A 16158-nucleotide genomic window follows, 5' to 3' on the forward strand; every position below is an offset into this window, starting at 1 on the left:
TGCTGCTTCGCCTGTCTTGGGGCTGCTGAGAGCCCCCGCCCCTCTTGGCACCTGGGATGCCTGTGTGTCAGACCCTTGCAGTAGCCTTGGCAATCGTCCACATCGCCACTCCAGGCGACCCTTAGTCTCTGTGTGGCCTGGCTCAGCGCCTGAGAAAGAAGGCTGCTTGTCACCACCCTATGAAAACCTGTGATTGCCGCCATTACCCCTGAATTAAGTCTGAACTTGTTACAAAATCATGAACTTACGCTATGTTTTCGGGAGCAGGTGGTAATATTTGCAGTGGGCAGGTGCGGGCACCAGGGAGGAGAGGGGCCACTGTGCCTGACACCTGGGGCGTCACCTGGCACCTTCTCTTGCTGCTGCACGAAACGGCTTGGGCCACAGTGAGGATGGACGGCGTGCAAGGGCCGAGGCAGGATGGTGTGAACCAGGTCTGTCCCACCGCCCACATCAGTGGGAGCAGTTTGCACTGTGACGTGTCTTAGGTGGGACTCAGCAGCTCCCCCTGCTGGCTTTCTCTGGTCCCCCCAGGAGAGGGAGGCAGTTTTCCAGAGGACTCAGCCACCTTCATCTCTGACTTTCTGTGAGCTGATCACAGAAGGCCGTGAGGCCATGAGACCGTGGGGTGTGCTGAGCCCGCTTGGTCCTGTGGGCTGGTGGCTGAGGTGTCAGCCGTGTCCAAGGCTGCTCTGGGTGACCCTGCTCCCCCTGCACACATGTACCTCCCCAGGCCACCTGCCTGTGGGCAGCTTATAGCAGCAGCGGTGAACTGTGATTTGGCAGCCCGGGCCTCGAGCTCACCCAGCACCCAACCCAGATCGGTCCTCTCTGGAAAACCATACACTTTTCCTTTAGGTGAAAAGGCTGCCTGCCATCCAGGTGTCTGTCACCCAGACCCCCGTGGCTGGAGGTGCAAGCTCCTGAAACACTTCCACAAAAGTAGATTTGGAGCTCGGCAGAGAACGGGGGCTACTATGTGGGATTCAGTGGTGGTCACCAGGAGGGCCATGTGGGCTGGAGGGCTTCCTGGAGGAGGTGAGGGGCCAGGTGCCATCTGCAAGCTACATCTCAGGCGGGGCCTCTTCTGCTCGCCCTACCCCCGGCAGGACCCTGGCAGGTCCCCTCTTCTCTGCGAGCAGCTGTGAGATTCCTGGAGGACGCCGATCACCGTCCCGAACCTCAGTAGCTGCCGGGGTTCTGGGTTTTCTCATTGGTCACACTGAGAATTGTTCTGAGTTTCGTCTGAGTCTCCTTCCCATGTCTACAATGTCTGGCTTGTGTCCTGTCTGTCCCCGGAAGGCTCTGTGTTTCCTAGATTTCAGGTTATTGGTTGCCCTGGGGCCTCGGGTCTCTGATGGGCCCACGAGAACTTGCAAACTTGTAGATCTCTCGGTGCTGTTGGGAGGTGAGGTGGAGCTTCGGGCTTTGGGCTTCTGTGTTCCAAGCAGAAACTGAGCTGACAGTGGCGTCCCCTCAAGTGGGTTTGAATTAAAAATCAACAGTCATCTGGCCAGCAGGGCATCCGAGGGGCTGAGGGTGTGTTGTCAGCTTTGTCACTCGGTGTGTGGACAGGCTTCTCTCTGTTTCTCCTGCGTCCTTCAGGGAGGAGGTCTGTCATGGGCGCGTGTGATAGCTCACGCCAGCGGCCGTGCTGGCCTCCATACACCTCAGATGCCCTTGTAAAGGGCGTCGCCTGCGGGGACACTGAGGAGGGCACCTACATCGTGTCAGCACTCAGCGTCATCTGTGACCCCACAGTGGACACAGGCCTGGCCATCCCATCCCCCTGGGCCTGGACACGCGAACGTATTAATAGCAGGTCTCTCTGAATGGAGACGTTCCAGGGGTTTTGTTTTACTTTCCATGTTTTTCAGTTTTTTGCTGAAGTATATTAACTTTATAAATAGGAAAAACTCAAATGTGTAAGCAGCTAAGCAGATCTCGGCGCTGCTGCCATCCTGGTGTGGGGCTCTGGTCCCTGTCCTGCACACCCCTCATGCCAGTGCTGCGGCTGGAGAGCTCAAATTAGTCAAATCACTGCTGAAACCATTGCTTAGTTCTTTGTGTATGAGTGTCACCATAATTTATACCCTTTAGGATGAGCAGGGTGGCCACGGGGCGCAGGACACCTGCTGAGGAGACGCTGGGCGGGGGCTGTGTCCATGAAGCCGATGGCTGCTCGAGGGGATGGCCGAGCTGCCTTCAGACGTAGGGCACGTGCCATGGGCCGTGGGCACGTGGCCGTCCATCAGTGCCTTGGGGCTGCCACCCCCGTGTCCCTCACCCGGGCTCCTCAGTGTCATCTCAGCCCAGAGGTGTGGAGGTCAGTTTCCTGCGGGGACCTGGAGTGTTACCACTTGTGCAGGACCACTGTGCTTTTCCGAGAGGGCCAGGACGTGACTGAGAAGTTGAGGTAGTGATCCGAAAAGTGGCACAGCGCCACAGCATGGCACCAGCACATGGGGGTGCGGTTCCCACACTCGCCTCGTGTCTTTTATCCATGGACCGACTGGGCTGTCAGGACAGCTCGGGCCGAGTTCAGGGCCGCCCTGGGGGCTGTCGCTTCACCCTCCTCACACTGACACTCCACGCAGATGGACCTCCTGGCCAGGAGATTGGGAGGGGACTGGTCACTAGCTCTCCGGCCTGGTCCACCTGCGACCAGCCAGGCTGGGGTTGGTGGTGTTGAGAGGCTCGGATGCTGCTCTTCCCCGGAGTTCAGACGTCTGTCCAAGCGTCCCCATGAGTGCCTTGCTTTTAACAAAAGCACAGTGACATTCCCATGTCACCGCCGGTCCCATGGCCCCCACTGATGCAGGGACGCTCTCCCGTCGGCCTGAGCCTGTGAGGCTGACTCCACACTCCCTGCCGGTAATCCCCGCTGCGCAGCTCACAGCTCTGCCATGCTGGCGTTGTGACTGTTACTGCTGAGTGACAACAAGCCTGATTTCTGCGTCACACCTTTTCTATCAAGGATTCCAAAATTGTACATTGTAGGGGAGATTCTAAATGCTTCCTGAACTCATTTCCACCACGCAGCTCTAAAAACTGGCTCTTACTCTGTGCTTCCTGACTCAGGAACGGGTGCAGTAATTTTCATTCAAGCGTCCATTAGAAGTCTCCTTTGGGAAGGACGTGAACTGGAAAGCTCCAGCCTCAGGGTGATGATGGCTGAGATGTTCCCTGTAATGTGTTGGCTTCCATGATTTTTACAAGGCAGTGGGTTTATTTTATTTGAGTTTTGCTTAGAGCACAGGGCCAGTACTTCTGAATTACAAACACTCTGCTTGTACTTAAGAACGGGGTTTTCCACCCATAAATCTCATGATTCACAAGGGGACGTTGGAGGCTGATGAGAAGAAGGATGCCCGAGGGGGGGCCGGCTGCACCCAGGCTCCTTCGAGGACCGAGACCCCAGCACATGTGGGTCTGAGAAGCCCCGCACCGCTCACTTGGGCCCAGTGGTCAGTTGGATCACCCACCTTAAGAAGCAGCAGCACCGGCTCATCCGAGAGACTCCGAGGGACGAGTGGGAAGTAGCACGCAGAGATAACGGGGGGCCTGATGTCCACGCAGGCCTGGCCCGTGGACGGTGTCCCCAGTGAGTCGCGCAGATGGGAGCATCCATGGGGAGCACAGCCTCATAAACCAAACTGGGAAGGGGAGGATGAAAGGCCCTGGCGACCCTTCATGCTGTGAGGAGTAGCCCCCGTTCTTCCCGCACCCTGTGGTCGCGGCTGGGCCTCGGTCCCCTCTGACTGTTTGTACTCTGCCTCTGGCCCCCACTTGCACACGCTCGTCTGGGAGCCCTTCCTGGCTGCCTGGTCCCCCAGGCAGGACGGCCCAGAAGGCCGTGCATCACAAGCGTGTGTCCTGCGACCTCCCCGCAGGCGTCATGTTGGTCAGTGTGTCAGGAGCGAAGTCCCCTTGGACCCTTAATGATCCTGTGACCAGGCCTGAAGAGGACACCACCACTAGACTAACTTGTCTCGGTTCTCAGCCTTCACTAGAGTCCCTCCCTCGTGAGCCCTGTATGGACTGCATATCTGTGTCCCCACAGATGGACATATTGGCCCTGACCCCCAGCTGGCTGTATTTGGAGATGGGCTGCTAAGGAGGTCACAGGGTGGGGCACTGATCTGATAGATAGGTCTGTGTCCTGTGCTCCCTCCCCCCCAACCCTCCCCATCCCCGTGGGACTGAGGAAAGGCCACCCGAGGACACGGTGACAAGGCAGCGTCTGCAGGCCTGGGAAAGAGCCGTGCCCAAAACCAAGTCTGCCGGCACCCTGGTCTCTGACGTCCGGGCTCCAGAATTGTGTGAGCTGCCCTGCGTGGCATTGTGAGTGGCCCAAGGTGGCCCTGAGGTGTGGTGGGAAGTTTGGGACCTGTCTTTTCTCTTCTTTGTGTGGAACACGGATGGATGTGGGTCATTGCTGCCAGAGCCACTTCCAAAGACAGCCACCCCCAAGGGTGTTTCCGGCAAAGACACACTAGTTTCGAACCATTCAGGACAGAGAGTAGGCATGTGTCAACTGTGCACCCAGGGCCCCAGGCTATCCCCGCACTGCCCTGTGGAAAGATCACTCTTGATTATATTATGTGCTGGTTATATTTTTCGTACCATCTCTTCCTAACTTCTGAAAGGTAAATCTGGCCAGGAGGAGGGCAGGCCCTCAATGGACCCTTTGTCCATCTGTCCACCCCCCAGGACATGAGGAGGAGGCAGGATGCAGGTCAGCAGAAACTGGCATTGTCTCTCTCTTGCTGCCCCAGCAAAGACCACTGTGGGCTGGCTGCCCCGCATGTCCCTGGCCCCTTCCAGGTGACCCAGAGTCTTCTGGTCACAGCTCCACGCAGGCTGAGCAGCAGCAAGCCACGGGCAGGGAGCAGCGGGCATACACGGTTTGGCGGGATCCAGGGCTCCTGGGTGCCTCCCGGTGTCCTGAGAGACATGTGCTGTGGTTGGCCCGCAGGGTGACCCATCCTTTCCAGTGGGTCCCTTGCGCTCCTTTCCTTAGCCCAGTGTGGGATGGTGCTTCCATCCTCTTCTCATGCCTGCAGGCCCCCTCCTGGGAGGACAGGATGTGTGGCCCCCCTGCTGCCCAGAAACATGCACCTTTGACCATCCCCCACCCCCAGTTGCCTGCCAGGAGCTCCAGGTGCAGCCTGTGCCCCTTGGGTTTCCTGAGTGTAGAGAGACACCAGCCTTCCATCCCCCCTGCCAGCCCCAGGAAGCACGGGCCGGCTCTCACAGAAGTCCTCAGGAAGCCCCTCTCCCTGGGCAGAAAGTGAGGAGAGGAAGTGCCCCGGCTTCTCCTGGTGCAGGTGGGGGCATGGGAATCACAGCACAGCCCCTCCGAGGAAGCCCTCCTCCAGCTCCGAGTGCATCTCATCTCTGATACCCCCTGGCAGCCCTGCCTGGGTCGCTGTTGGGACCTGAATATAGTTGGCACCTGTTCTCTTGGGACCCGGCCACAGTTCAGAATCGAAGAGTCCCACACTAACAGCCTGTGACAGTGCCCTCCTGGCATTTGGAGTCTAGCGGGTAAGGTCTGCTCCACATGCCATGTCTTCATTTCCAGGACCTGAGCTGCAAGGAGGTGGTGACGTGTCAGGAAACCAAACAAGCCCCGATGTGGGGGGCTGCAGCCAGAGGTTGTGGGAGCGGAAAGGAGCCATAACATGTGTCAGCTTGGAGCCAGAGTTTGGGTGAAACAGCTCAACGGTTCCTGTGTTAATTACCTTTGGAGGTGGATCAACTAATTTATAATAAAATTTCCAGGGTAAACATCAAGACAAGAGAAATGGGGTTTAACTTTCAAACCAGCAGAGAGAAAAAGATGGAATGAGAAAATGTTATCAATCAAAAGAGAAAAGACAAGAAAAGAGAAAAAAGAAACGTGAAAACGGAGGAACAAATAGAAAGCACAAAACAATTATGTCACTAAATATAGAAAATGTCAACGGATTGCATGTGGCAGCTAGAGCACCGGGGCCATCACAGTGCTCTACTGCATCTGCTCCAAAGGCGCAGACATGGTGAAGTACCAACCAGGAAAAATCTAATGAAACCATATTAATTGTAAGTGGGCATTTTCCCGCCAAATCACGTCGTAACGCGGGGCTTTTTTGACATTTTCTCGCCAAAATTAGACTTTCCGTAAAATATTCATATCTTTCGATCTATTTGATATTTTTCTATGAAACTTTCAGTGTTTTAGTTTAAAAAGGGGTCTCTATTTATTTACTTTGCAAAATTTTTGCCGGTTCCAACTAGAGGCGATATGACGAGTTTACTCGTTTCCTGCAAAAAATGTGTTAATGTCAAAAACTCGATTTTTGGGTAAAATCCTTAAAGGAGGTCATGAAGGAGTGGCCCTACATAATGGTTAAAAAATTCATTTCATCCAGCAGGTAAAATAATTTTAAATTTGTGTGCTTCTAATAATATAACCTCAAAATCATAAAACAAACATCAACAGAACTATAAGGAAAAATACATGAATTCATCAACAGAGAGGAAGATTTTAAATAATTCTCTTCGTATTTAACAGGTCAAATAACCAGCAAAGATTATAGAATATTTGAACAATGCAAAAAAAGGGTTAATCTAATGGACATACATAAAACACTCTAGTCTGAAACTACAGAATTTACACCTTTTCAAGTCCACATGAAACTTGTAAACATATTTAAAACATATTGGTCAATAAAGCAAGTCTCGATAAATTTCAGATGACAAAATCATGAAGAATGCATGGTGAGACCTCATTGCAATTAAGCTGGAAATCAGTAATGAAAAGGTGACTCGGAAAACCCGTACAATTGGCAATAAACACGCTTGTAGATAATGCATAGATCAAAGAAAAAAACATAATGGAATTTAGAAAATATTTACAAATCAAATCAAAATGTGTGGGATGCAGCTAACACAATGCTTAGAAATAAATAACCTTCAGTGTCTGTATATAAAAGAAACACTGAAAATTAATGACCTAACATTCAGTTTAGTAGTTTGGATAAAGAAAAGTAACATGAACAAAAAGAGTCAAAGAAGGCAAATAATAAAGGGGGAGATGTTGGTGAAATAGAAAAGACACACACAATATAGTTCTTTAAAATGATAAAGTTCACAAAGATCTGGTGAGTGTGGTCAAGGAGAAAAGAGAAAGTACCAGCAATGTCAAAGGGACACAATGACAGAAGCTGCAGATATTTCAAACATAATTTGAGGCCACTATGAACAAATTTATGCCAATAAATTTGAAAACATAAATGAGTAAATTCCTAGAAATAGAGCTCATTAAAACTGACTCCAGGAGAAGTAGAAAACCTGAATAGTCATGTGACCATTGAAGAAGCTGGATCAGTAGTTATTAAATCTTCCCACAGAGAAAATCTAGGCCCAGATAGTTTTAGAGCAGTTTCTACCAAATAGTAAAGGGAAATAATTTCGCTGTGTGCTGATTCCTGTTGAGTTGGAACTAGAGATATTGGTGTGATCTCATGGTTTTTAATATCTATAGATGCAGACATAAATATCTGTGTGACTGTGTGTGTATTCTTGCTCTGTCCACTGATGGGTCTGGGAGCAATGAGGCCACAGCACCAAAGAGCACAGCTGACATGCAGATCATGGGGCCTAGACTGTTCACCATGAAAAACGATGAGGGCTTTTGGCCTCCTTCCAGAGTCAGAGCAGGGAAAATACAAGAGAGGCCAGAAAGCAAGGCTGTGCTCAGACAGTGAGGGGATGTCATGGGACAGAGCCATCCAAAGGGGCTGCACTAGCCACACGTGGGACAGTGTGGACATATACGTGAGTAAGGGTGGTGATGGGTTATACCCCAGTGAGTGGAATGGAGTTCCGTGAGTCCACTGAGTGAGTGAGTGAGGGAGGCAGGGAGGGAGGGAGGGAGTGATGAGAGAAAGCTCCTTACAGCAGACGGGACAGAGAGAGGAGGTGAATTAGGAACTCACCAGCTGGTGCCAGTGTAGGAACAGTTCAGGAAGAAACATCAATGATGCTAAAAGCAGTGTGTCAGAGTGGGGTGAAAAGTGCGATTTTGGTCGTCTTGAACTTTCTGTCAACAAAATACGGATTTATTATAAAATGAACAAAGTTAAAGTGGAGAAACTTAGCACACACTGTCCTAAGTGATCAAATTGGACCCCACCAAGAATGGAATAAAGTGCCATCCTGTGACGCCCAACAGGATGCCTGGGAAGAGGACACCGTCCCTTCCGTGGTATTCCGGCCGAAGATGAATCACCTAGGTTTAGTCATGAGGAGACACCAGATGAACCCAGACTGAGGGGCAGCCTGCAAAATAACGTGTTATGGTCTTCAGAGTCAAGGTCGTGGAAGTCACGGAAGGACCAAGGAGCACTCTGGAGGGACAGGAGCAGAGGGTGGGACGGTGGCCAGACACTGGGCTGAAAGGACGTTAGTGGGACCGTTGGTGAAACTAATACAGAGTCTGGGCAAAGGGTATTCAGGGGGCTCTGTCCAGTTCTTATAACTTCTGTACATCTGACATTGTCTCAAAACAAACAAAACTGTGCAACCGAAAGTTTGCTCTGCGGTGTGGGGGGCTCCCAGGGCCTATGGGCTGAGCAGTCCCTGGGGCAGCGGGGAGGGTGGGCAGGAGGACTCCCAGGGTGGGTGTGGGGGGCATGGTGTGCGCATAAGTATTCATGGGGCAAGTCACCTTCGGACCTCGCAGGAGCACAGGGCACTTTCAGGCACCCATTCTTTTTGTAAAAAGAAATATAAGAATAGCCAGTATTTTCCTCATGGCCACCATGGCCACCTGTTTCACAGATGTGGTCTGAGCAGGCGAGTGGGTGGTGATGGCCAAGGGGACAAGGGTGTGGCCCCAGCAGGACGGGGTGCCTCAGGTGGGGTGCTCTCCTGACAGCCCAGGACACCTGCACTTTTCTTACAGCCACGGCCTCCAGTCCCCCAGACTCTTAGTTCAGTCTGTACCTGCCGGTGGTGATGGGTATTATACGTGACTGACAGGAACCCCTGACCTGTAGTGACGTGCGATTAACTTGTGAGGAAATTAGGTGATGATGACTGACAAGCAGGCCGGGTTATTTTCAAATCTGAGTGTGTGGAGGTGTCTATAAATTTACTGTAAATCCGCTACTCGTACAGGAACTAGACGCTGCCTGACAGCTGAGCTGGGCACTCAACAGTCCCGGACCCTGGGCCTGTGGTCATCGGAACTGCTGCTGGGGACACGGCGTGGGGCATCCCTGTGAGGCTCTGTGTGCCTGAGCTCAGACCACGGTTCCCTGAGGGTCGCTGGTGCCAGGTACTTGGGACTGCGTGTGCCCCATGTGTGCTTGTCACCAGCACACCACACAGTTATTCACTGAGTAACGATTTGATTGTTGGGAAGCACAGCACACCTTTCTGGGTTTGTTTTCATTTTGTACAGTGTTTATTGAATCCTCGGCTCAATGCTGGTGTCCTTTCTGTCCAATGTGCTGAAACGTAACAAAACGCCCAAATACATAGTTGGCTTGTTCCAGGTGCTTCACACCATGAAGGGATGTGATGAGTAGAAAGAAGATTCCTTTTTCTTTTTCTTCCCGAAGAGTGTTGTTGGTTGCATCTTTGCACTGTGATGAGGGGACTGCAGGAAGGGTGCAGTTTCTGCTGCAGGACCTGTGACCCGAGTTCCCACAGAGTCCTGTGGGCCGGGGGACAAGTGACCTCAGAAGGTGGTTACAGTGCATCCTCTCCCCAGATAGACGCAGAAAGCTGCTGCCTGCCCGCCTCGCTTAGCTCTGAGAAAAGCATTTGGCTGTTTCCTTTCCAGCTGCATTGGGGTGTGAACCGTCTAAAGCCTGCTGGTGCATCTTAGAAAACGCGAAGGTTCTTGCTGTGAAACATCAACAACTGAAGCCATACCTTGGCACAGGCTCTCGTTTTGTAAATGCCGTGAAAGCAGTGTGTTTATGCTCCTGTGTGTCTTCTTTCTGAGGGCTTTGAGTGGCAGACTTGATCGTTTCTCCCCACAAGCTGTGGCGGTGAGGAGGGCGATGCACATTTGGAAGGACACATACCTACACCCACTCCCCACCCCCACGTGTGACACACTGTTAAAACATGCCAGCACCACTATGTGCAAAGTACCCTGCACGAGGGGTCATCTTCTCCCATCCATTTTCGTAATGCAGCACAGAGCGTTCACACACAGCATCATACACACACAGTGTCTCACACACACACACACAGCATCACACACACAGCATCACACACACACACAGAGCGTCACACACACAGCATCACACACACAGACAGCATCACACACAGCATCACACACACACACAGCGTCACACATAGCATCACACACATAGCATCACACAGTGTCACAAACAAACAGCATCACACACACAGAGCATCACACACAGCATCACACACAGTGTCACACACATACAAAATCACACACGCAGCGTCACACAGCATCACACACATACAGCATTACACACACAGAGCGTCACACACACAGCATCACACAGAGCATCACACACACACAGAGTGTTACACGCTGCATTCACACGCGTCCTGCTGGTTATTCCTCCTCCCCACCCCTCCCAGCTGGTTTCTTTACCTGTTGGGCCCGCCTGGTAAGCTGGCGAGATGCAGGATTAAGAGATGTAAATGCTGGTGGGGGGCTAGCCTCTCCCCACTGGCAGGAGGGGCACTGCCTGGCGAGGGTGGCTGCTGGGCAGTGGGGGACAGTGTGGATGCGGCCGGGGGGGGGCTGCTGGCTTGTCCCCCGGCACTGCCCCAGTTGTGTCCTCCAGGCTGGGCTGCAGCAGCGGAAACGGGGTGTGGAGGAGAGGGACCCGTGTTTCCCTCCAGAAACGCCCTGGGCGCCTGTAGCTCTGGGGCATGTTGTGGAACCTGTGGCAACATGCACTGTGCCCAACGCCCTTCAGCAGGCGAGATCCCCACAGGTCCTCGGAGGGAGCTCAGGGGGAGCCACTGCGTCTTTTCCAAGGCCCAGGGGCCCACCCTCCCCAGGACGGCAGGTACAGGACAGGTGTGCTTCACACACCGGCAGGTGGCAGCCTGGACGGACAGCTCCGCCCCCTCTCTCCTGCTGCCCTGTTTTCTCCAGGACCCCCATCGTCTCGCTGGTGTCCCACACCTGCTGGACTCGCCTGCTCTGCAAGATTTAAGCATGTCCCTCACATCTTTACCGCTGTGTGTGCACAACATGCTGTCCAGAGCTGCCGGGGCCCTTCCAGAACCACCACTTACCCCTTGGTCTCTTTTCATGCAGCTGGAGTCAAGTCTGCCTTTGCACGTTCCTATCACCCACCTGGACACTCCTGACTTATTTGGGGGGACCCCACCTCCTTGGGGTGCTCGGCAGACAGCTGTGCTTGTCTGAGTCTCCTGCACAGAGAACCCCTCCCCATGCAGAGCAGGCACACTGGACACTGGGGCCATGGCCCTGCCAGCTGCTCAGTGATATGAAGGCCCAGTCGCCTGCACCCCATGCAGACACACCAGCTGTGCAGGGGGTGCCTGAGGCCCGGAGCTCCCTCCACAGACAGCGGGTAGCCATCTAGAAGCACAAGTACAGGTACCCTTCCAGGTCCATCTCCCAGAGGCAAAACAAGCTTATCTTTTAGTTCTGGAAACACCAACGGAGGGAGACCTGAGCCTGAGGACCATGAGGTGTGGGCCATTAGTCTGATGTCAAGGCTGCAGGTGGTTTTATAGACACAGCTGGGATGGGGGACAGGGTCAGAGGTGGGGAGACCCTCCCCGCTCCCCCAGAGCGCCCGCCCTCTCTACCCGGGTGCTCCATGTGCACCTGTGTCCCCTCTACCTGACCTCTGAGCACAGCCAGGGACGAGCAGAGCGGAGCTGCAGGTGTGGGGGTGGCCTGGACCGGAGCTGGAGAGGAAGCTCCCAGAGGACACCTGCTGTGGGCACCGCCCCAAACACATAGGTTGGTGGGGACACAGGGCAGAGCCCTTGGGGCTCTCAAGTTCACCACAACCTAGGGCCAGGTTTTACCAGGCATGCGTTCCGTTAAAGCGGGGCCCGGTCTCTGGATGTGGACCTGTCCACTCCAGGAAGAGCAGCTGGTCAGAAGCAGGTTTTCAGTCCAGACGGGCCACTGGCTCGCTACCCCCTGGTGACAGGAGTCCTGCACCCCAACCTATGCACAGCCCCATGAACCCCGTCTTCCATTCAGTGCATCCCACGCCCTGGACTCACCTGTCCTGGACTTACCTGTCCTGTCCACCAAGGAGTTGGCTTCCCCTGAGCTGAGAGCAAAGTGGCTGCCACCTTCTGGGCGTCACAGCACCATCCAGAGGCAGAGGTGGGGAATCTTCTGGATTCTCCTCCACCAGAAACATGTGGCACCTCTCAGTGGCCAGACTCAGGCATGCGACCCCTAAGCAGCCACTGGTGGGGGGCTGGGCCCCTGTGGCACATGGTTTGGCCAAGGTGGCACCTTGCCCTGCATCTCTGTGCAAAGGAGATGGAGGTATCTTAGCAAGTAGGATTGGGGGTGTCGGGTGGGGGCTGGCAAGATGCAGTCAGCCCAGGGCTGAGCCTCAAAGGGAGGCCCCCACCTCACCTTGCATGGGTACACAGCCTGTGGGTGTAGTGTTTTCACAGGGATGTCTACTGTCTCTACGATAATCTTCAAATTCTCTGTTCAAATGAACCTTTTTAGGGAAGGAAGAAATCAATGAAATCAGAGAAAGGCTAGTTCCAGTTAGTTCTGCAGCCAGCTGGTGGACAGCAAGGATGGGGCAGTGAGAGTCTCAAGTTGTTGGAGACTCGGAGTGGGGGAGGAGCTGGAAGGACAGCAGCGCTCAGACTTCCGTCAGGACTCAGGCGGCTGCGTGGACCTGAGTGGGCAGCCCTGGCCGACGCCACATGGTCCTGAGCTCAGTCTGACCAGTGTGGAAAGCGCCAGGCTCCTCCCAGGGCGAGGTGGGCTTCCGTGGGACTGGGGTCTTGGAGGCCTCCTATCTCTGACTGTCCCTCAGAGTCCAGGATAGGTGGGAGGAGGACATCAGGGGGGGTCCTGGCAGGAGCCCATCTCGCAGGGCTCAGCCTCCAGTCTGTGGACAGGGCAGGGCCAGCAGGTGGGCAGGTGCTCAGGCCACTCGGTCTCTGGTCGGTCCCACGGGGAGCTCCCTGTACCCTGTGCCATGGGGCACCCTCGTGCCTGGAACACCGCCGCCTCACCCATCTGGGCTTTGTGGGGGGCACAGCCACGCTCTCTCCACACTCTCAGCAGCTCCTGGAAGGACACTGGCATCTGTTCCCTGCCAGCCTTTCCCCTGACCCATTACGTGGACAGTCAGGTGGGAGGAGCCGGAACCTTGGTGGTGGGCTTCTCCTTCCTCCCACAGGAGGACACAGGCACAGAGAGGGGGCCCTTCCAGAGTGCGTCCAGCAGTGGGGCTGGGGTCTGTGCAGAGTCCTCTGGCCAGAGCTGGCGGCCCCTGCCCACAGAAACCCCTCTGTTTCCCCCTCCCAGGTCAGACCCTCAGGTGAGACCCTGCGTCCCAGGGAGAAGAGTGACCCAGGAGAGCCCCTGAGATAGAGTAACTGACCCCGGTGACCAGCAGCTGAGGCAGGTGCTGCTGGGAGGGGCCTGGGGGCCTGTAGGGGGTGGGGTGGGGGCTGCTCCAGGTGACCTGGCTGCAGTGTCATGAGCTTCACCCACTGGTAACAGGAATGAACTGATCCGGAGCCCTTGGGCCCCAACTGTGACCCCCCCCAATGGAGTTTGCCCCATTTCAACATCCCAAGCCCTCCTGAATCTGAGGACCTGGGAAATGAGGGGGCAGCCCCTGTCAGCTCAGATGGATTTCGGGAAAGCTCCCCCCCTCCCCCCCTGGCTCCGAATCGCATTCAGTTTCTTTCTGTCTTGCCGCAGGCCTGGGGGTGGGGGCGGCGGCGCTGCTCGCACGCGAGGCCCTGGCCGGGGTCCAGGCGGCTGTCACTGCGGCGCTGAGGCCCCATCGCGTGACAGGACCGAGGAGGCTGCCGGGCGTGGCCCGGAATGTGGCTGCGGAGGAGGGAAGTGGGGGTGCCCGCGGCAAGGGGCGGGCACGCGATGCAGGGGGTCGGTGTCCCGGTGCAGAGATGTGCGTGGGAGCGGGGAGAAGCTCTGGGGTGGGATGCCCCCCTCCTCTCCCCTCCTCCCTCTGATCCCTGCGTGGGCCACGGCCCCTGTGCGTCTGGGAATGAACTGTCCACGTTGCAGTGTGGGGTTGGGGGTGGTCATCATCCCGTACTCACGATGTCACCGACTGGGGATCCCTCCCCCAGCCTCACAACTGTAGGAGTCAAGTCAGTCTCTCCCACCCTTGGCGTCTGCGTGGGGAGAGCGTAGCAAGGCAGGGACAGTCCAGCCCCAAACCTCCCCTTTCCCTCAATTCAGTGCGGCTGGGGAAGGACTGGGGGCGGTAGCTGACTAGAGCTGGGGTGGGGGTGGGGTGACCTCCGTAGAGCAGCTCGGAGGTCTGGGTCTGCAGCAGGCAAACTGGGTGCACTGAGGTGGGGGCCCTGCCCCTGCCCCCCGGCACCTCTCCTGACCTTTACTGAGCCCCAAATCCTCCCAGGGGTTGTGGCCTGGCCCCCACCCTATCGGATCCAGACCAAGCCCTGAAGTGGCAGGACCGTCTGGGTGGGCTGAGCCTGGCCATAGGGGCCACCTGGAGCTGTGAGAGGAAGGGATGGGGTGGGAGGGCGGAGGAGGCCTCCTTGTCTCTGGGACATGGCTTCTCCTACGTCTTTCTCAGCATCTGAGAACCACACTGGTCATGTGAGAGCCTCTGTGGGAGCTCACCTCAGCCTCCGGAGCATTGGAAGACCAGGTTCCTTCAGGGGAAGGGCTCTGCAGTTCAGGGTGCTCAGAGCTCAGTGTCTGAAGAGGTCTGGAGTACACAGTACGGTGCAAAAGGTTAAAAACAATCTCAGGGGTCGGAGCTCAGTGTGTCACTGCCTTGAAACCCAGCAGTCATTGGGGGTATTGGTTGCTGTGAGAGTTCCATTTAGGGAGGGTGGCGGGGCAGCCTGTGTGCTTTTGCCAAGATCCCCCGGGACCCCCAGGTGCCACTGTCCCGGAAGACGGGAGGAAATGGTTCCTTTCCTGTCACATTCAGTGCCTCTACCGCAGGTCCTGTGTACTATTAGCTGAGGAGAGGATGGTGATGGTGCAAAGGCATCTGAGGGAGGAGGGGCGGAGACCCGAAACCAGAGACCAGAGACCACAGCCTGCTATGGTGAGGCCACTGCCCGGGCCCTCCCGATTGCGCCCCCTTCCAGGAAGGGGCCCAGCGTGGTCTCTGCAGGTCCAGTCTGGTGGGGGAGGGTTAGACTGCTCCAGCTGGAGCGCACACATTGTGCCCTGTGGGTTGGGCACAGGGCACCCCTGGGAGCCGATGCTGCCCCACTCTCACGAGCAGCGGGTGAGGGTGCTGGTAGTGGAGGCAGGCCCTGCGTCTGTGGGGCACGGTGGGGGCTGAGATAGAGCTTTGTGGTTCCCCTCACAATCCATGGATAAGACAAGCATCACACACCAGCACGACTACCGGTTTTTAAAGAAAATGCTGCAGGTTGAAGTGCTGTGTTTATATTTTATCCCAACTGCAGGTACCCCACGTCCAGATGGGCCCTGGGCATTTGGTTACATAAATATCACCTGTAGCTTCAGTTTGCAAGTCTCAGAAATGATGGAAGGCTGCAAGGGCTTCCCCACCTGCCCTCTGGGGCGGCACGGCCGTGAGCTCCACCGGGGCCCCTCCACTTGCCTGTCTCGCTACCTCAGATGGGTTCTCTCTACCCATCATTCCTGGTGCCAGCAAGGATGCCGCGGGCAGAGCTGGAGGTCCCCGACCAGCCCCATGAGCTGGGTGTGGGTGACGTCTGTCTCTGATCGTCACGGATGACTGGCTGGGCTCTTCACTCCACAGGGGAGATGAGGCCAGCCTGGGGGGTGGGGGTGGGGGATGGGGAGGCGCCAGGGGTCCACTGGTGTCACAGGCAGTGTCACACTGCCCTGCGAGCCTTCCTGGGGCTGGAGGGCTCAGTGTGGTATCGGACACCTGTGGGGGGTGAGCTGTTCCACATGGGGGGTCCCTGTGG

General features: G+C 55.6%; 1 protein-coding gene and 1 long non-coding RNA gene across 5 annotated transcripts in view; one reads left to right on the plus strand and one right to left on the minus strand.

Annotated features, from left to right (window-relative positions):
- The window catches only part of AHRR (aryl hydrocarbon receptor repressor), a 61995-nt gene that overhangs the window by 12909 nt on the left and 32928 nt on the right, over positions 1–16158 (plus strand). The gene's annotated exons all lie outside the window — the stretch shown is intronic.
- LOC141570748 (uncharacterized) lies at positions 6337–15238 on the minus strand. Of its 4 annotated transcripts, none has more exons than XR_016020581.1 (6): positions 14311–15238; positions 12629–12719; positions 12277–12516; positions 10634–11960; positions 9931–10041; positions 6337–9709 (listed from the first exon to the last, which is right to left on the minus strand). It is a non-coding gene; the product is annotated as an uncharacterized LOC141570748 (long non-coding RNA). The 4 variants fall into 4 exon arrangements; XR_016020580.1 differs by having other exon boundaries at positions 10634–11963; XR_012495228.2 differs by having other exon boundaries at positions 10634–12516; positions 14861–15238.

The sequence above is a fragment of the Rhinolophus sinicus genome, chromosome 3, assembly GCF_057876585.1.
Source record: "Rhinolophus sinicus isolate RSI-liver-muscle chromosome 3, RSI-T2T, whole genome shotgun sequence".
Lineage (NCBI taxonomy): Eukaryota > Metazoa > Chordata > Mammalia > Chiroptera > Rhinolophidae > Rhinolophus > Rhinolophus sinicus.